Source organism: Gadus macrocephalus, chromosome 12 (genome assembly GCF_031168955.1).
Source record: "Gadus macrocephalus chromosome 12, ASM3116895v1".
Lineage (NCBI taxonomy): Eukaryota > Metazoa > Chordata > Actinopteri > Gadiformes > Gadidae > Gadus > Gadus macrocephalus.
In genome coordinates, this window is record NC_082393.1 from 12,002,830 (window position 1) to 12,021,067 (window position 18,238).

The following is an 18,238-nucleotide window of genomic DNA, read 5'->3' on the forward strand; positions in this document are numbered from 1 at the left end:
GTTTTTCTGTATCGGGTTTTAAAAACCAACACACAAAACACACAAAACACACAAACACAAAATCAAATGCTGTTTATTTGTTTATTCCTTTTGCCCTTTTTCAGTTTCAAAACCAAATCAGAAAAACCAAAAAACAATCCTGTTAATTGTTTTTTCTGATTTTGTTATAAATCGGAATATTCAAAGAACGAACCATACACGGATTCTCCTACCTCATCACTTTACTGACACGCACAATGTGTGGCATTAAAGTGACAGGATCATTCCATAGACAAAAATCTTTCCATCTAACTAATTTAATTTAGGAGGATAGTCATTGCACAGCTGTAACCAAGTATTCTCATTATAGCCTAGTTATATCCTAGTTTTGCATATTTATACATTGTATCCTATTTTCATATTTCATTTGGCATCTGTATTTTTATGTAGGCTACAGCATCTGCATTTTAAATGTAGCTGAGGTGGGCGCTGTATTAGCCTACTGTATAGGCTGTCTGTATTTGTGAAAGAGTTATTTGTATTGTGTAACCTGCTGGATTATGAAAGTTAGTTTGGGGTAGGTAAAGTGTCTGTCTGTCTGTCTGTCTGGGGGAAAATGACGTGAAAAATTTACGCACGGTGCGTTCAGGATTAGGACTGATATAGCATATGTCGGCCGAGGCCTAATCAATCGGGTTTTAATATTTGAAGCATTCATATCAGTCTATTCTTTTCGTAGGCTACTCTGCTGTTGGCCTTGATGGGGAGATATTTTTTTTGCTTCCATGCACAAATAGTTGAATCCAACAACATTCCTGCGTCTCCCCCTCCTACAGAGCCCATTGAAGCACCGTGTCAGACTCAGTAGACTGTTACAAGCCTCTGAACGTTGTTAGAGCATGGCTCCCCAGTTCATCAGTGTCTCTCTCTATGGCTCCCTCTCACTCCTTTCCACTGTGTATTTATATCGATTGAACAAGAGAGGATGTTACGATAACTCCGCGAAAATAAAGGCTCCATGGCTGTAATAATTTAAATATAATTAACTTATAAAGCGTGTAACAAGACACCTAGATGATCTGGCTGGCTGACTAAAAAGGCACTGAATTTGGAACTTATAACACAGGAGGTCTGGCTTGCGGACTAAAAAGCATTGCGATCATAAAAGCGTGACCATCTGACAAAAGCACAAATCTGACAACAAATGGATTCGATCCGACATAGCAAGCGTCTCTATCGATTGGACCACGGTTATCACAACGTTGAAACTGCATTTACTAATTTATATATCTATTTGACGCTACAAGTTAACTAACGCCAAATGAGAGGAGATCTGTGCTGAACTGATTTGGTCTGCTTGTCTTGTTCAGCGATTGGGCGCAAACACTTCAAATGCATTGGCTGAGAGAAAAGAAGGGCGGAGATTATTAGCATACTAGAGAAACGCTGTATTTTACGGCGTTGTGATGTGCACAAAAGCGCTGTATTTTACGCGCGGTTTGATGTTCAAAACTGCGCTTTTTACACGCGCTCTTGAAAGGCTTAATTGCGGCGTAAAAAGCTGCGCTTTTTTGCGCATGACGGCGTAAAATTATGCAGTTTTCTGGCGGGGATGGCTTGCCATACATAAAGGCTCGATTCCACCGGAGGCGTACGCGCTGCGGCACGGCTGCGCCGCGGTCACCGCTGCTGATCGCTTATGGCGAGTGGATAGTATGGCAAGCCATCCCCGCCAGAAAACGGCATCATTTAGACGCGTATCACCTTCATTACGCCGTAAAAAACGCCGTAAAATGTAGAAAAACGCCGTAAAATACGCCGTCATGCGCAAAAAAGCGCCGCTTTTTACGCCGCAATTGAGCCGTTCAAGAGCGCGCGTAAAAAGCGCCGTTTTGAACATCAAACCGCGCGTAAAATACGGCGCTTTTGTGCACATCACAACGCCGTAAAATACGGCGTTTCTCTAGTATGCTAATAATCTCCGCCCTTCTTTTCTCTCAGCCAAGGCATTTGAAGTGTTTGCGCCCAATCGCTGAACAAGACAAGCAGACCAAATCAGTTCAACACAGATCTCCTCTCATTTGGCGTTAGTTGTAGCGTCATATTCATATATATATATATATATTAGTAAATGCAGTTTCAACGTTGTGATAACCGTGGTCCAATCGATAGAGACGCTTGCCATGTAGGGAAGAGGTTGTCGGATCGAATCTATATATTGTCAGATTTGTGCTTTTGTCAGATGGTCACGCTTTTATGATCGCAATGCTTTTTAGTCCGCAAGCCAGACCTCCTGTGTTATAAGTTCCAAATTCAGTGCCTTTTTAGTCAGCCAGCCAGATCATCTAGGTGTCTTGTTACACGCTTTATAAGTTAATTATATTTAAATTATTACAGCCATGGAGCCTTTATTTTCGCGGAGTTATCGTAACATCCTCTCTTGTTCAATCGATATAAATACACAGTGGAAAGGAGTGAGAGGGAGCCATAGAGAGAGACACTGATGAACTGGGGAGCCATGCTCTAACAACGTTCAGAGGCTTGTAACAGTCTACTGAGTCTGACACGGTGCTTAAATGGGCTCTGGAGACGCAGGAATGTTGTTGGATTCAACTAGGCCTATTTGTGACAGACAGACAGACAGACAGACAGACAGACAGACAGACAGACAGACAGACAGACAGACAGACAGACAGACAGACAGACAGACAGACAGACAGACAGACAGACAGACAGACAGACAGACAGACAGACAGACAGACAGACAGACAGACAGACAGACAGACAGACAGACAGACAGACAGACAGACAGACAGACAGACAGACAGACAGACAGACAGACAGACAGACAGACAGACAGACAGACAGACAGACAGACAGACAGACAGACAGACAGACAGACAGACAGACAGACAGACAGACAGACAGACAGACAGACAGACAGACAGACAGACAGACAGACAGACAGACAGACAGACAGACAGACAGACAGACAGACAGACAGACAGACAGACAGACAGACAGACAGACAGACAGACAGACAGACAGACAGACAGACAGACAGACAGACAGACAGACAGACAGACAGACAGACAGACAGACAGACAGACAGACAGACAGACAGACAGACAGACAGACAGACAGACAGACAGACAGACAGACAGACAGACAGACAGACAGACAGACAGACAGACAGACAGACAGACAGACAGACAGACAGACAGACAGACAGACAGACAGACAGACAGACAGACAGACAGACAGACAGACAGACAGACAGACAGACAGACAGACAGACAGACAGACAGACAGACAGACAGACAGACAGACAGACAGACAGACAGACAGACAGACAGACAGACAGACAGACAGACAGACAGACAGACAGACAGACAGACAGACAGACAGACAGACAGACAGACAGACAGACAGACAGACAGACAGACAGACAGACAGACAGACAGACAGACAGACAGACAGACAGACAGACAGACAGACAGACAGACAGACAGACAGACAGACAGACAGACAGACAGACAGACAGACAGACAGACAGACAGACAGACAGACAGACAGACAGACAGACAGACAGACAGACAGACAGACAGACAGACAGACAGACAGACAGACAGACAGACAGACAGACAGACAGACAGACAGACAGACAGACAGACAGACAGACAGACAGACAGACAGACAGACAGACAGACAGACAGACAGACAGACAGACAGACACTTTATTTACCCCAAACTAACTTTCATAATCCAGCAGGTTACACAATACAAATAACTCTTACACAAATACAGACAGCCTATACAGTAGGCTAATACAGCGCCCACCTCAGCAAAAGGTAAAATGTAAAAAGAAGATATAAGCTACATTTAAAATACAGATGCTGTAGCCTACATAAAAATACAGATGCCACATGAAATATGAAAATAGGATGCAATGTATAAATATGCAAAACTAGGATATAACTAGGCTATAATGAGAATACTTGGTTAACTTACATCTGTGCAATGACTAGGCCTATCCTCCTAAATTAAATTAGTTAGATGGAAAGATTTTTGTCTATGGAATGATCCTGTCACTTTACTGCCACACATTGTGTGTGTCAGTAAAGTGATGAGGTAGGAGAATCCGTGTATGGTTCGTTCTTTGAATATTCCGATTTATAACAAAATCAGAAAAAAATATTAACAGGATTGTTTTTTGGTTTTTCAGATTTGATTTTGAAACTGAAAAAGGGCAAAAGGAATAAACAAATAAACGGCATTTGATTTTGTGTGTTGGTTTTTAAAACCCGAAACAGAAAAACAAATAGGGCCTACATTTATAGTTATAGGCTACACCAGAAGGCAGAACGCAGCGAAGAAAAAAGAGCCAACCACCTAAACCAGCAATAGACTGTCTAATTATATTTAGCCTTAGTTATGGCCACACTTGAACCTTATGTTGATTTTATTCGTGAACTATTTGACACTGGAAAGACACGATGCGATCAGTACCGCTCAAGAGCATTCTGGTGCCCCGAAGTACTCCGTTATGATGGTGAGGAGGTTCTGTGTGGAGCACAACCTTCGAAGAAGAAATCTAGTTTCGCCGGCTCCCATGGGAAACAATAAAGCTGCCCATTGTAGAATGCGAGAGACTCGATGGAACGTTTGAAACGTCTTTATATGTATTATTAATATTTATTTTTAAACAACCTCTTGCCTACAGAGCAAGCGTCTCTATCGATTGGGCCACGGCCACGGTGACCACACTGTAGGAACTGGATTTACTAATATATATCGATATGACGCTACAACTAACAACAAATGAGAGGAGAACTCCTCAAAGCAGATCTGTGCTAAACTGATTTGGTCTGCTTGTCTTGTTCAGCGATTGGGCGCAAACACTTCAAATGCATTGGCTGAGAGAAAAGAAGGGCAGAGATTATTAGCATACTAGAGAGACGCCGTACTTTACGGCGTTGTGATGTGCACAAAAGCGCCGTATTTTACGCGCGGTTTGATGTTCAAAACGGCGCTTTTTACACGCGGTCTTGAAAGGCTTAATTGCGGCGTATAAAGCGGCGCTTTTTTGCGCATGACGGCGTAAAATAAGGCGTTTTTCTACATTTTACGGCGTTTTTTACGGCGTAATGAAGGTGATACGCGTCTAAATGATGCCGTTTTCTGGCGGGGATGGCTTGCCATAGGATAGTGCCAAACCTAAAGGCCTCCACACACCGGCGCCGCAGCGGCGCGGCGCAGCGCGCATTTTACGCGCGTCAAAAGCACGCCCCGAGCACCAACAGGAGGCGGCGCGACGGCCGCGCTGCAGTATAAAATCAGGAAGTCACCTGTCAATCAACCGCAGCAAAGAGACGAAACGCAATGGGTGAGTAGCCTATTGTAGCCTAGTTTATTTATTTTCCATCTTTTTGGCTGAATAATTTGAAAAATGTATAATCTGCGAAGTGAAAGTATGTTTTCAAGCATCAGATCAACTTAGTTTGTAGGGCACTTTATCGTTTTATTTACTGTCATTTCTTATTTATTTTATATTTTGCCATTATTCATCTACTGCATCAACAATCTCAATAACTGCAGGACCTTCTATTAAGCCTTTTTGGTATATAGTGCAGTCACCTTTTAAGGCCAATTGTTATTGTGTGTATTTATTGTATTGAGCTCCTGGATGGCTTTATTGATCCCCATTGTGACCAATACAGTATCTATCTATCTATCCATCTATATAGCCTTAACATAGCCACACATTTACATGTATGCAGCCAGTAGTTATCCATTTTAATTGAGCAAGCTCTTTTACATTTGATTGAGTTTTTCAACAGAATAAATAACTGTTGCCAGACAGAGGGGGGCTGCCCTTCTTCTCCTGCGCTGTAGGCGGGCAAGGAGAAGACGAAGGGTTTGGGTGCACCTCATCAATGAACAGAGACAAGAACAGGGGGTATGCCACAATCTGGTCCAGGAGCTCCGTGCAGATCCTGAGAGGCACGCCAATATTTCAATTCGCCACTAAGTGTGCAATGGCAGAACCATATGGTGCAGCCTATATGATGACCTATAATCTAGTTATTATCCCTTTCTGGTATACTCTTTTGCATATATATATATATACTTTTTTTTTATCCCTCGGGATAAATACAGTGATGTTATTGCTGTGCTGGATTCAGTAGCCAGTGTATTTTATTTGAGTGCTCGAGACACTTAATGTTATTTTTCCTTAAATCCAGAGAGACAGTTAATACATGATCTGATACCAGAGAGACAGTTAATACATGACAATGCATTTTTGAGCTTTGCCTGTGTTTCCTTTTACTTATCTATTTTATTGTATGAGAATGTTTCTATGTGAAGCACTTTGAGTCTGCTTCATGTATTAAAAGTGCTATATGAATGAAGTTGCCTTGCCTTAAATAAAAAAATATATATTACAAGTAATCTGGTTTCTACCTACATGGTGTGATTATATGTGACTTGATTTCGTCTATTTCCCATTATGGTTAATGGTTTGGGTACTTAGTCCACCATTGTTGATGTCTCACCTGAAGATCCAATCTCCAGAGCTATGGCTCGCCAGGCAATGACCTTTTTGGAGTTGTCTTTGTAATGACGGGAACTTTGGTCATACAATTCGACATATTTTTCCACCTCGACGACCAGTCTCTCATCGTCCATTCTCGTAATTGTTTATCACAAACGAAAGAGGGCGACATCCAGTGGTGAGGGGTAGATATGGAGGTGCCTACGGGACCCGGGATGTACAAACCAGCTTTTACAAAGCGCTTTTTCAGGGGCGGCGACTATATATATCTATGGCGGCGACGCTCGGGAATAGAACATTGGCTCGAAGAGTAGTTGGGCGGCGCGGCACGGAACGCTGCCGCGCAGCTAGTCGGCGCCGGTGTGGGCTAGTACACCCGGAATAATGGGGGCAGACTTTTTTAAGCGCCGCTGCGGCGCCGGTGTGTGGAGGCCTTTAACCCTACATGCCCACTACCTCCGTCAGTCAACGGACGTGGGAAGGCGTGGCTGACTGATGGGGGAGTAGTCTTTGCAGATGCATCCGTCAGCCAATCAAATCGCTTCGCCGGGTTCTTCCCGCTACTTCCTGCTTGTTGCGATGCAAGATGACCCGCTTTCCCGCTTTCCAGTATCGTCAGAGCCCGAGTCGCGTCACAGTGCTTAAATTTGCACTGTGACGCGACTGATTGGATGACGTCATCTGATTGGATGACGGATCCGTCGCTGCCGAAAAAGTTGAACATTTTTCAACTTCTTGACTGAGCCGAAGGCTCCAACGGAACGGACGGATCCACAATGCATTGCGCGTTCGTCCCCATTCAAAGTCAATGGGGATCAGTCAACGGACGGAGGTAGTGGGCACGGGGCGTGGATTCCCTGGAAGTATGGCGAGTGGATAGTGCCAAGCCTAACGCCCCGTGCCCACTACCTCCTTCAGTCGACGGAGGTGGGAAGGCGTTGCTGACTGATGGGGGAGTAGTCTTTGCAGAAGCATCCGTCAGCCAATCAAATCGCTTCGCCGGGTTCTTCCCGCTACTTCCTGCTTGTTGCGATGCAAGATGACCCGCTTTCCCGCTTTCCAGTATCGTCAGAGCCCGAGTCGCGTCACAGTGCTTAAATTTGCAGACGCGATCTGATTGGATGACGGATCCGTCGCTGCCGAAAACATTTTTCAACTTCTTGACTGAGCCGAAGGCTCCAACGGAACGGACGGATCCACAATGCATTGCGCGTCCGTCCCCATTCAAGTCAATGGGGATCACGCAACGGACGGAGGTAGTGGGCACGGGGCGTAAGGATTCCCTGGAAGAGGCGAAGGAGCAGCCTACCCTACGTCGCCGTGGGAACGTGTGAAATTTTTAATGGGATTGATTGGGACTGCAGACGAGAGACCAGCAGCGACGCCACGGCGACGGCATGTAAGTTCCGCCCACCGGCGGCGGTGTCACGGCGACGTACATACTGAAATTCAGACAAAAATGTACGTCTACTCTCGACGTCTGGATAAGTTCGTCGCCACAAAGACGCCTGCTGCCCTACGTCGCCGTGAGAACGCCTTAACTAGGTATGTGGCCACAAAGCGCTTCAGTGTGATTTTTTTACTTAGTTTAGGATTTACTAGTGTTTTATACAACCAGCACATTTATATCACTTGGAACAACAATGTATAATGGTGTAGGACAGATAAAGTGTTGTTTAAATGTAGGCTATTTTGATGGTGCCTGTTTTGATACTGTTATTCACTCTCAAAGTAGACCTATTATTGTTATAGTTGAGATAATGAATTGCTAATTTGTTTGGGTCATTTACTGTAATTAAAATGGGTAGGTCTACAGACTTGGCATTAAACACCACTGAAAAGTGTTATCTTTTACTACAGTATATCTGTAAAGAGTCACATTTATATTCAAAGATTATTTATTGATTGAGTAGTTTATTTTGATAACATTGCTAAGAATATCTGATGTGGTGTAAAATAAAAGATGACAATGGCAGCCAACATAACCAGCGTTAAATCTCCTCTCTTGCCTGTTTTCATATTTCCTTGTACACACAGGAGACTATAGATCTACCAACACAACAATTTATTATCCGTACAATACCAAGAATCAACAGATTTTCACGAGTATATGATTACAATCATGAATACAATTTGAATTAAGCTCACATTCACAAACAAATATATTCTAAATGAATACTCTGAGCAAGCATGACAATACTGCAAGCCATTACATCATGTCTTGTACTACACTAATGCTACTCAATACCTTTGCAAATACTTTGCAGGAGGGAGAAGCCCAGCACAGTGGCCTGACTGCAATCGTGTGTTTGAGGCACTTTTCATCCAACTCTACAAGCAATACTGTGGATCAAGGCGCGTATATGGAGTCAGGCAAAAGTGTTTGAGCCATACCCCCACATCCGGCAAGTCATTATTATTAATATCATGGTGATGGAGAAAAGCACCACCCGGCTCCAAGTGATAAATACTGCAACAATCACAAGATGTTGAGTTTATAAACACTTTACCCAGCCAATAATAACCTAGTATCTGTGCCATTTCCTGTGTAGCCATGTTGTCATCTGATATAATGATTTGTTATACAAAAAAGGTAATACTTTTAGGCACTGCACAGGGGAACAAGCACGGGAGAACTGTCGTGAGCCCAGAGAGGCTCCATCTTCTGTTCTGAGGCCTGCTCCTGAGCTTCCTCTCGAGTCAACCAAACCAGCTCTTCAACCACTTGCCCACACCTCCACTTCTCCTGCCTGCCTCCCAGATTCTGGTTCCTGTGGTTCCGGTTCTAAACCTGCAGAAGCGTCTCTGATGTCCCTTACAACACCCTCACGCCGGTCAGAGGAGGAGCGGGCAGTTGGCTACTGGAGGGACTGGCTCATCGATGTGGAAGGTATACATACTTTGGTAACTTGGAACTTTGGTAAATTGATGAAATAGGGCTTGGCAACCAACTGTGCCTGAGGACGTTTAAGTTTCATCAAACGATGCGCCCACTTCAACGAACACCGGAGCCAATATGGTACGCGCTCTATCCACTACGCCCGATAGATTGCCTTCTTAACTGAGTTGTTCATAGGGAGCCTAGCGGTGTACAGACTTCTGTCCTTCTTTTATCCCGTCAGACATTTTGGTCCATAAAAAGTCACATTGCTCCCATTTTTGGTGGGATTTCTGGGATTTTTTATCATTTATGGTTTGTTCAAAAATATGTGACATTCATGTAAGATCACAATATCGCAGAAAGGATTTTGCAGGCCCCAACAAAGCACCCCTGCGGTAAACTATTTGAAACATTGTGCATTCATTTGATTGAAAGTGTTGTTTAGAATTTTTAGGTTGATATATTAATCTGTAATGATTATTTTCGGCTAGGTGAAGTGTACAAAAACATTTGCCTTGAGTCATTATATTGACTGAAGTCCTATCTTTTACATTGCAGGTGGAGATGCTGTATTGGTGGTGGAGGACACGGAGAACAGAGTGACGCTGAACCATCTCCTCATGTTCGTCACTGGGGCAGACAGAGTTCCTCCCCTGGGATTCCCAGGAGAGCCAACTTTAAACTTTTTGCACACTGGCACTGTCTTCCCGGAAGCAAACACGTGTGCACTGATTCTAAAGTTGCCGCTTCACACCACCTTTGAATCATTCAGTGATTCAATGATATCAAGAATCATCCAGTCTCCCTGTTTTGGTTATGCTTAAGTTAAGCACAATTTAAACACATTTTTTTTGCATGTTCTTGCTAATGTTTTGCATCTTCTTTAAATAAAGAATGTTCCAGTTCCACGTTTTTATGCTTTGCCAGACCCTTATTGGATGTAGGGCTGGCCCGAATACCATTTTTCAGGCTTCGAATACTCGTTGGTTTTTCCGAGCGAATATTCGAATACTCGTTCCAGAAAAAAACACCATCAAAAACAACATTAATAATCCTTATATACTCCCTGGAACCGATTTTGACAGTATCTGCATATTTTGTTGAAGATTTAATAGCTTTTGAATATTAATTAGTAGGCCTAAGTAGGTTGAAGTTCCTTAGTTTTTCCCTGTGAAAGCGAACAGCTGTTGCTCCGTTCCAAATCAGCTGTTCTCTGCCATCTCAGCCCTTACGGGAGCTTTTCAATTCATCCTGGAACGTGCATCTTTTCAGGGAATTTGTACAATAAATCCATAACAAATACTGAATATTGATTGTCTTATGTGTCCATATTATATCCATTATATACCCTCTGTGTCTACACACATTAAGCCACAAATGTACACCTCCATCCCGCAAAAAATGGGGCCTAGAAACTAACCTCTGTCTTATGTACAGTGACTGTACTGTTGGAGGTCACGCCCCTTTTCCGGCCTTTTCGAGATAGCTAGGGATGCTAAAATGTTTACACACATTTCCCGGGGCCCCGAGAACGACATATCCAAGATTTGTAGTTCTAGCCCATAGAGAAAAAAAGTTTTCCCAAATGGACTGTCATTTGGACAAAGCCCCTTCAGAAGTGTTGCCTGCGAGACCTAATGGTTCAGAATGTGGTGGAAAAACAGTTTTTGAGATAGGAAGGTCCTACCGCCCTGAAATTTGAATACCATATTCTAGGGCCTAACTGGGACCCCCGCACCGAAACTTGGCCCGGTCGGACCCCGAGTGCAGGAAGGGGGGGCCTGGACTTTCATAATCTTCGCTCGGTGAATGTAAAGGATGTTTGGTCGGATGTTATGACGAAGAATCATAATGTGAATGGGAATATTCTATTAATGTCTTGATATCATCTTTCGTCTCAACACTTCTGCTGCAGCCGCTTAAAGTCTCACTCCGAGAACCTTAAAATATGAATCAATCCATTAGAAGTATGAAAATATCTTCCTGGTCGTGCAACAGGGCAAACAAGGTGTCCTTTGACATCTACGTTTCGAGACGATTGCAACAGTGCCACACATGATCATATTTGAATATGTTTCGGGGTAGTAATTAGCTGTCGATTTTGGAGGCCTTTATCAATAATGACCAGCTATAGATTTGCTTCCCGATGGAGATTTTTGACAAATTACATGTTAATTAGCATCTACACGTTAAGCTGAGTCCAATGAGATCAAGCTCGCCCTCTTGCTACACCGAGATCATGTCCTAGACCTAGGTGTACCATGTAAAATACATGTTACCATTAGCTAGAGTGTCATGCTTGGTGTCATTGGACTCAGCTCAACGTGTAGATGCTAAATAACATGTCATTTGTCACAATTTTTTATCGGGAAGCAAATCAATAGCTGCTCATTATTGATTAAGGCCTCCAATTTCGACAGCTAATTACTACCATTAAACATGTTCGAATATGCTCATGTGTGGCACTGTTGCAATCGCCTGGAAGCGTAGATGTTGAAGGACACCATGTTCGTCCTCCTTCGCCACCGGGAAGATATTTACATGCTTCTGATTGACTAATGAATTGATTCAGCTATTCCCCCAGAAGTCTGGGGTCAAAAGGTCAAAAGGAGACGGCACCAGCCCCGTTGAAAAAAATAGAATACCACCCAACACACTCAGGAGATTAATGATATTTAAATTATTATGACCATGAAGTCTTTATTTGCATGGGTTTACATTTCGTTCTGTGTAGCATGGAAAATCTGAGAAACACTCCCATTCAGAATGCATTGGTTTACATTTCGTTCTTTGGAAAACGGTTCTTTAGTAATAATATTTGAGGGAATATTTTTTTGTTGTTGTTTTAGCAGCGAAATGCACCGTGTGCGTGTGTGTGTGTGTGTGTCTGTGTGTGTCTGTGCGTGCGTGTGCGTGTGTGTGCTTGTGTGTGTGTGTGCGTGCGTGTGTGTGTATAACACGCTATTTTATGTTGAAATGCGACGTAATCCAGTGTTCACGAAACGTACACTGTCAACGTATGATTTTGGCGACTGGGTTGGCTCTCAGATATACGTGTTTCTAACAAGATGATATCATTAAAAGTTACATAAAGTAACGGTTTAATAACACAAACGCAGGAAGCACGTGAGCTGCTAGTTTAGCGAAAGCAGCGTCCCTATTCCTAACAACCTGACGTTGTTGAAACATGCGAGCGAGCCGATCAAATCCTAATAACTATAAAACTAAAGATCAGACACAATCACTGACTGAAGATTATGCAAGTAAAAAGTATATTTCTCGCTAGAAATGATGGGTTCGGGGTGTTATGTGGTTGTGTGTTGTTCTATTAACATTGTTCGTGTGTTCATTGTTGTCGACACCGTCACCGAGAGTGACGTGACCATCGTTTCGTGCAGCTGTTCCGTGTTGAAGTGTCGTTCAATAAAAACCAACTCTCGTTGTCGAGCGTTCAATAAAAAACAACTCTCGTTGTCGAGCGTGCCCCCCCCCCCTACAATCGTGTCGTCGTCGTCACCCTCAACAAACCTGTCTCCCCCCCCCCCCTCCCCCGGTCAACAACAGTCCACCTCCCCCCCTAAACAATCGTGTCCACAATTTGCGGGACTCTCTAAATCGACGCCACTTCGACCTGGGCGGGACTTTACGTCCTACGTCACTCGCTATGGGTTTGCATGTGTGCGCGTAGCCGTTTGTCTCAGGGATCTGTGCACGAACTCCCTTGCACTACAGATTACGAGCGTCAGTGTCGTACGCGATGGAGGGTGGGTGACATTCCTACAGTCTGTGATGATAGGCTATATTTCTACAAATGACTTACTATTACTAGCGATTAACATGACGAAACAACACGAACTAAGCTAACATTAGACTATAGCCATACCAGATAACGCCATACCAGCTAACCCTAACTATTTCTATTAAACTCTGATCCATTTTGCAACAGGCAACTGTGTGTTGGTGCGTCTTATTGCTTCCCACGTCTGCGTCTGCATCTTTCCCACTCCTGGCTAATAGTTTCAGCTTTTGTACTGTATATCAGAAATGATCACCCTGTACCACACTGCTGACTTGTTGATGTTTTGTGAGCACTCACGCATTTCTCTAGGTATCTTAAGTTTCCTACTGGAGTCATCAAAACTTTGGACTTTGTTAGTGTAAGAAATATTGTGTTGCAAAAACACTTTGTGTCTTACTTAGGGGTGGGTAAAAAAATCGATACGGCAATATATCGCGATACTTTGCTGGCCGATAAAATATCGATTTGTTCAACTCCAAATATCGATACTTTGTTGTTAAAGGGGTAGTTCGGAATTTTGGACATAGGGCCTGATTCCGAAGTGAGCATTGGTGTTCTATATCACTGGAGACAGTTTTCAACACATTTCATTCAGTCCTTCTAGTTGCAGAGTTCGCTCGTGCTAGGCTAGCGCACGTCAACGGGCAATGCTAGCCTGCTATTAAAAACAGTCTTACCCTGTTACCTGCCGCTGTCATTGCTACACAAACGCAGAGTACAGTGAACGAAGGAATTCTACAAGCGTATTAAATTAACAAGATATGGCCACGTTTGGAGGAGTTAGCGATGCATCTGCTTTTGAAGACGATTATGAGGAATGTGTTGTATCCAACGAACCGTACATGTACGAGCCGGTGTTTTGATGTCAAAGCCAGCAGCAACAAGCCACAGTTGAGTCCTTTCTGGATCTCGCACTGGAAATTGGTGGAAACTTTGTGGTGCCCATCTGTACCGTTTATTTCTACAATTTCTAAAAGCACACTGAACCATCATGTTGCCTAGTCGTTCAATTGCGCTTCTGTCCCACGCTTCTCTGTTTACGTTCTTCTGTCGTGATTCGGTTACAAACCTAACCAGCGCATAGTAGAATTCCGCTTCTGCTGAGAAAGTAGTCCCTCGATGATTCATGCGATGCAAGGTTAGTTTTATTTCTAACATTATTCTATCAACACAGACATTTAAATCTATAGTCTGGCGTTATAATTGATTTACCTCGGGTGTACTGTGGAGTGGGTAAGACTCAACCTCAACCGAGCCAGATGACGCTGCACAACTTTTTGCCCTCCACCTCACCTCGCGCACAGCGCATAACAGAGGCGATTGTGCACTTTATCTGTAAGGATTTACGCCCTTATAGCGTCGTTGATAATGCTGGATTCAGGTGGATGCTGCACACTTTAGAGCCACGTTACAAGATACCACAACGAGGGTACATGGTGGACACAGCTGTACCCGCGATGTATGAAGAGGTGAAGAAAGCGGTTAAAACATCCCTTGGCGCTGCGCAACGAGTTGCATTGACCTGCGACGGATGGACCTCCAGAGCCACACAGTCGTATGTGACCATAACGTCCCACTACATCTCCGACGACTGGGAAATGGTTACGCATGTTTTGCAAACGAGGGCAATGCATGAGAGCCACACCGGCAGTAACATTGCGGATTTGCTGAAGAGGGCCGTGGACGAATGGGGCATTCAGGATAAGGAGCCATCATTGTCACCGACAACGCCAGAAACATGACCAGCGCAGCAGAGCTAGTCGGTATGCCGCATTTTAAATGCTTTGCGCATACACTAAATTTGTCTTCTCAGCGCGCACTGAAGTTGCCAGCAGTCCAGTTTACTTTATTATTTATTTTGATTAGAGGAACAAAAGGGCTATTCTGCACTTTATTTTCTTATGCTTTTTTACTGCATGCACATAGGTATTTTATTTTCATTTGAACTTCAGTTCAGATTTCATACTGTGAAAAACTACTGTGCACTTTATTTCAGTTTTCAGCTCAGTGTTTCAGCTGTAAGAAATAAAACAAATATTGTTAATGTTTCATTCATTGAAATAAAAAATAGCTGTTATGAATGAAATGGTTTTGACTCAATTTGTCCTCTGATCAATATAATCTGAAATACATAAACTCTTTAAATCGCAATATCGTGATATGTATCGTATCGTGACCCAAGTATCGGGATACGTATCGTATCGTGAGGTTCATGCCAATACCCACCCCTAGTCTTACTGCTTTTGTACTGTATATCAGAAATGATCACCCTGTACCACACTGCTGACTTGTTGGTGTTTTGTGAGCACTCACGCATTTCTCTAGGTATCTTAAAGGCCCCCAGTGCAACTTTCGAGGCTTAAAAATAAACATTCAATTTCTAGTCTTTTTTACACGTAGTAAGTTTCAATAACTCCATACCATTACATACCGACATTTAAGCACCAAAGATGAGACGTCGTTGTGTGGTGAGAACTGATACAAAATCGATAACAACAACAATGCCGCCATTTTCTTTATTTTTTGTAACCTACAATAAATAAAGCAGGCTTCCAGTCAATGGAAAAATGGCTTCTCCCCACCGGCGATTGTTGTCGTTTACGATTTTCTATCAGTTCTCACCACACAACGACGTCTCATCTTTGCTCCTTGAATGTCGATATGTAATGGTATGGAGTTATTGAAACTTACTACGTGTAAAAAAGACTAGAAATTGAATGTTTATTTTTCATTGAATGTTTACATAAAGTTGCACTGGGTGCCTTTAAGTTTCCTACTGGAGTCATCAAAACTTTGGAATTTGTTATTGTGAAATATTGTGTTGCAAAAACACTTTGTGTCTTACCCTTAGCGTTACCCAAACCTTAACCCCAGTAACATTTCTTCATCATAAACTACAAGTTACGCAAAATGGCATAGAAAAATCAAGTCGAATATGAAAGAAAAACGCTAGCTTCATTAAGGAATCGAACCCCTTATCCCCGCGTTAATGAGTTGTTCTCTGACCACTAACCCATCAGGTCTTAGTACATGCGATTCAAGAGTTAACCACTTGACAATCTTTAAACTTCGGTTGCCTAGAAATTGTAAAGACAGTGATGTGTGTACATTGTGCAAGTATCCGTCACTCGCGATGTGTGTGCAGTCCAAAATGAAAGAAAAAACCTTGCATCACTAGGGAATCGAACCCCCAATCATCAGTTGGTCGTTGGTAACTGTAAACAAAGAGATCGCATTTTGTTTAACTGCTAACTAACAAACGGGTTTATGTGTTCACTGAACAAAGATTATGGAAATAAAAGACCACTTTTCCATCAGAAAAATCATCAGAACCGTTATTACCAACCCATAGACACTAAAGCCAAAACCTTTCTCACATGCACACTAGGGATGTGTCGGTCGCGACTGATTCGTTACAACGAACGAATCCCGAACGTGAACGACAAGAACTGGTTCCCCAAAACAAGAAGAACTGGTTCTTTGATTCTTTTTTTTTAACATAAACCAAACATATGGTCACGAAAATAAAATATACAAACGAACAGAGCTCCGTCTCCCCGCGACTTCTATTGATTGAATCTACAACGTGCTCAAAGATTCAGCCAATGAGAGGTAGCAATGGTGTTGGAATGGCACCTGGGTAAACCAATGACAAGGCGGTACCGTCGAATATGCGCGCTTTCTCTGTCTGCCTAACCCTCCATCTGTTTATTGGATAAACGCATTTCCCAATCCCAGGAGTCTTTGCTCCATTCTACATCAATTTAAGAACAAACAAAGAAATTAAACTGCAGTTCGTATTTTTTATTTATGACCATGCAAGTTCTGTAATGCCTGAACAATGAAGAATTAAATGAAAAATGAAGAAAAGTAAAATAAAATTATAAATGTAAAACCATGAATGAAATATAGAGAGTAAGCAAGTGGTATAAATATTGGTGGGACGTTCGATATACTATATAGCAGGCATCTCCAAACGGCGGACTGCGGTCTTGACGGTCCTAATCCGGACCCATGACCAATTAAAAAAAATAATATATATATAAAAAAAAGTTTTTTTATTTTTTATTTTTTTTAAGATGTAATCTGACGTAACAAACGAATCAAAACGACCGAATCAAATATACGAATCGTTATAGTGAACTGAACTGAAAGAACTAGTTCCCGGAAAAGAATCATTTTGCCCATCCCTAATGCACACCCATCGCGAGTGACGGCTATGCGCACACATGCACACCCATAGCGAGTGACGTAGGACGTAAAGTCCCGCCCAGGTCGACGGGTTTCTTGTGTACAAACAATACTAGGTGCGCGCGCAGCCAGGGGGCAAAAGCCTGCTTCGGAGTGAACTGATATCAATGTAGATGCCGTATTGCTTGTAAGTTCTCCCTGACACAGTTGCAATAAAATGTCATTTTACTGAAAAATCGCTTTGTTTTTCATTGCATCACAAATCATAAAAACACTTACCGAAATGTCCGTGAATTTCACTTAACTTACCAGGTTTTGACGGTTGTTTTAGATGTTTCCAATATCAGGAGCACGATCGTAATGTTAGTTAACGCTAACAAAGTTAAAGTAAAAATGTTTACGGCGAGGCTACTTTACATGCAATACGATGCCACAGATCTTACTGTACCCGCTGTCATGTGGGGAAAGCAAATGGAGGACACAGCACGTAAAAATTATGAAACAGAAATGAAGAAAATACACATGAACTTTAATGTAAAAGCAGTGGGTCTAACAGTGAGAGCAGATGAGCCGTACCTGGCTGCTTCTCCTGATGGGGTATTCTCCTGTGACTGCTGTGGAACAGGCCTGCTAGAGATAAAGTGTCCATACAAGTACAGGGAGGGACTAAAGGGGTCAGAGACTGATGCATCCTTTTGCCTTGATGGAAACTATGACTTGCAACCCACCCACCCATATTACTCACAGATCCAGTTACAAATGTATGTTTCTCAAATGGACATGTGTGACTTCATGGTGTGGACGAAGACAAGCAGCATCATTTGCCGGCTAC

General features: G+C 42.9%; 2 long non-coding RNA genes across 2 annotated transcripts; both read left to right on the top strand.

Moving 5' to 3' along the window:
- The first annotated feature begins 4,509 nt into the window (after positions 1-4,509).
- LOC132469068 (uncharacterized) lies at positions 4,510-13,366 on the top strand. The gene is made up of 2 exons (XR_009528330.1): positions 4,510-5,187; positions 13,118-13,366. It is a non-coding gene; the product is annotated as an uncharacterized LOC132469068 (long non-coding RNA).
- On the top strand, positions 5,201-6,432 carry LOC132469085 (uncharacterized). Its single transcript, XR_009528345.1, has 2 exons — positions 5,201-5,365; positions 5,820-6,432. It is a non-coding gene; the product is annotated as an uncharacterized LOC132469085 (long non-coding RNA).
- Positions 13,367-18,238: the final 4,872 nt, after the last annotated feature.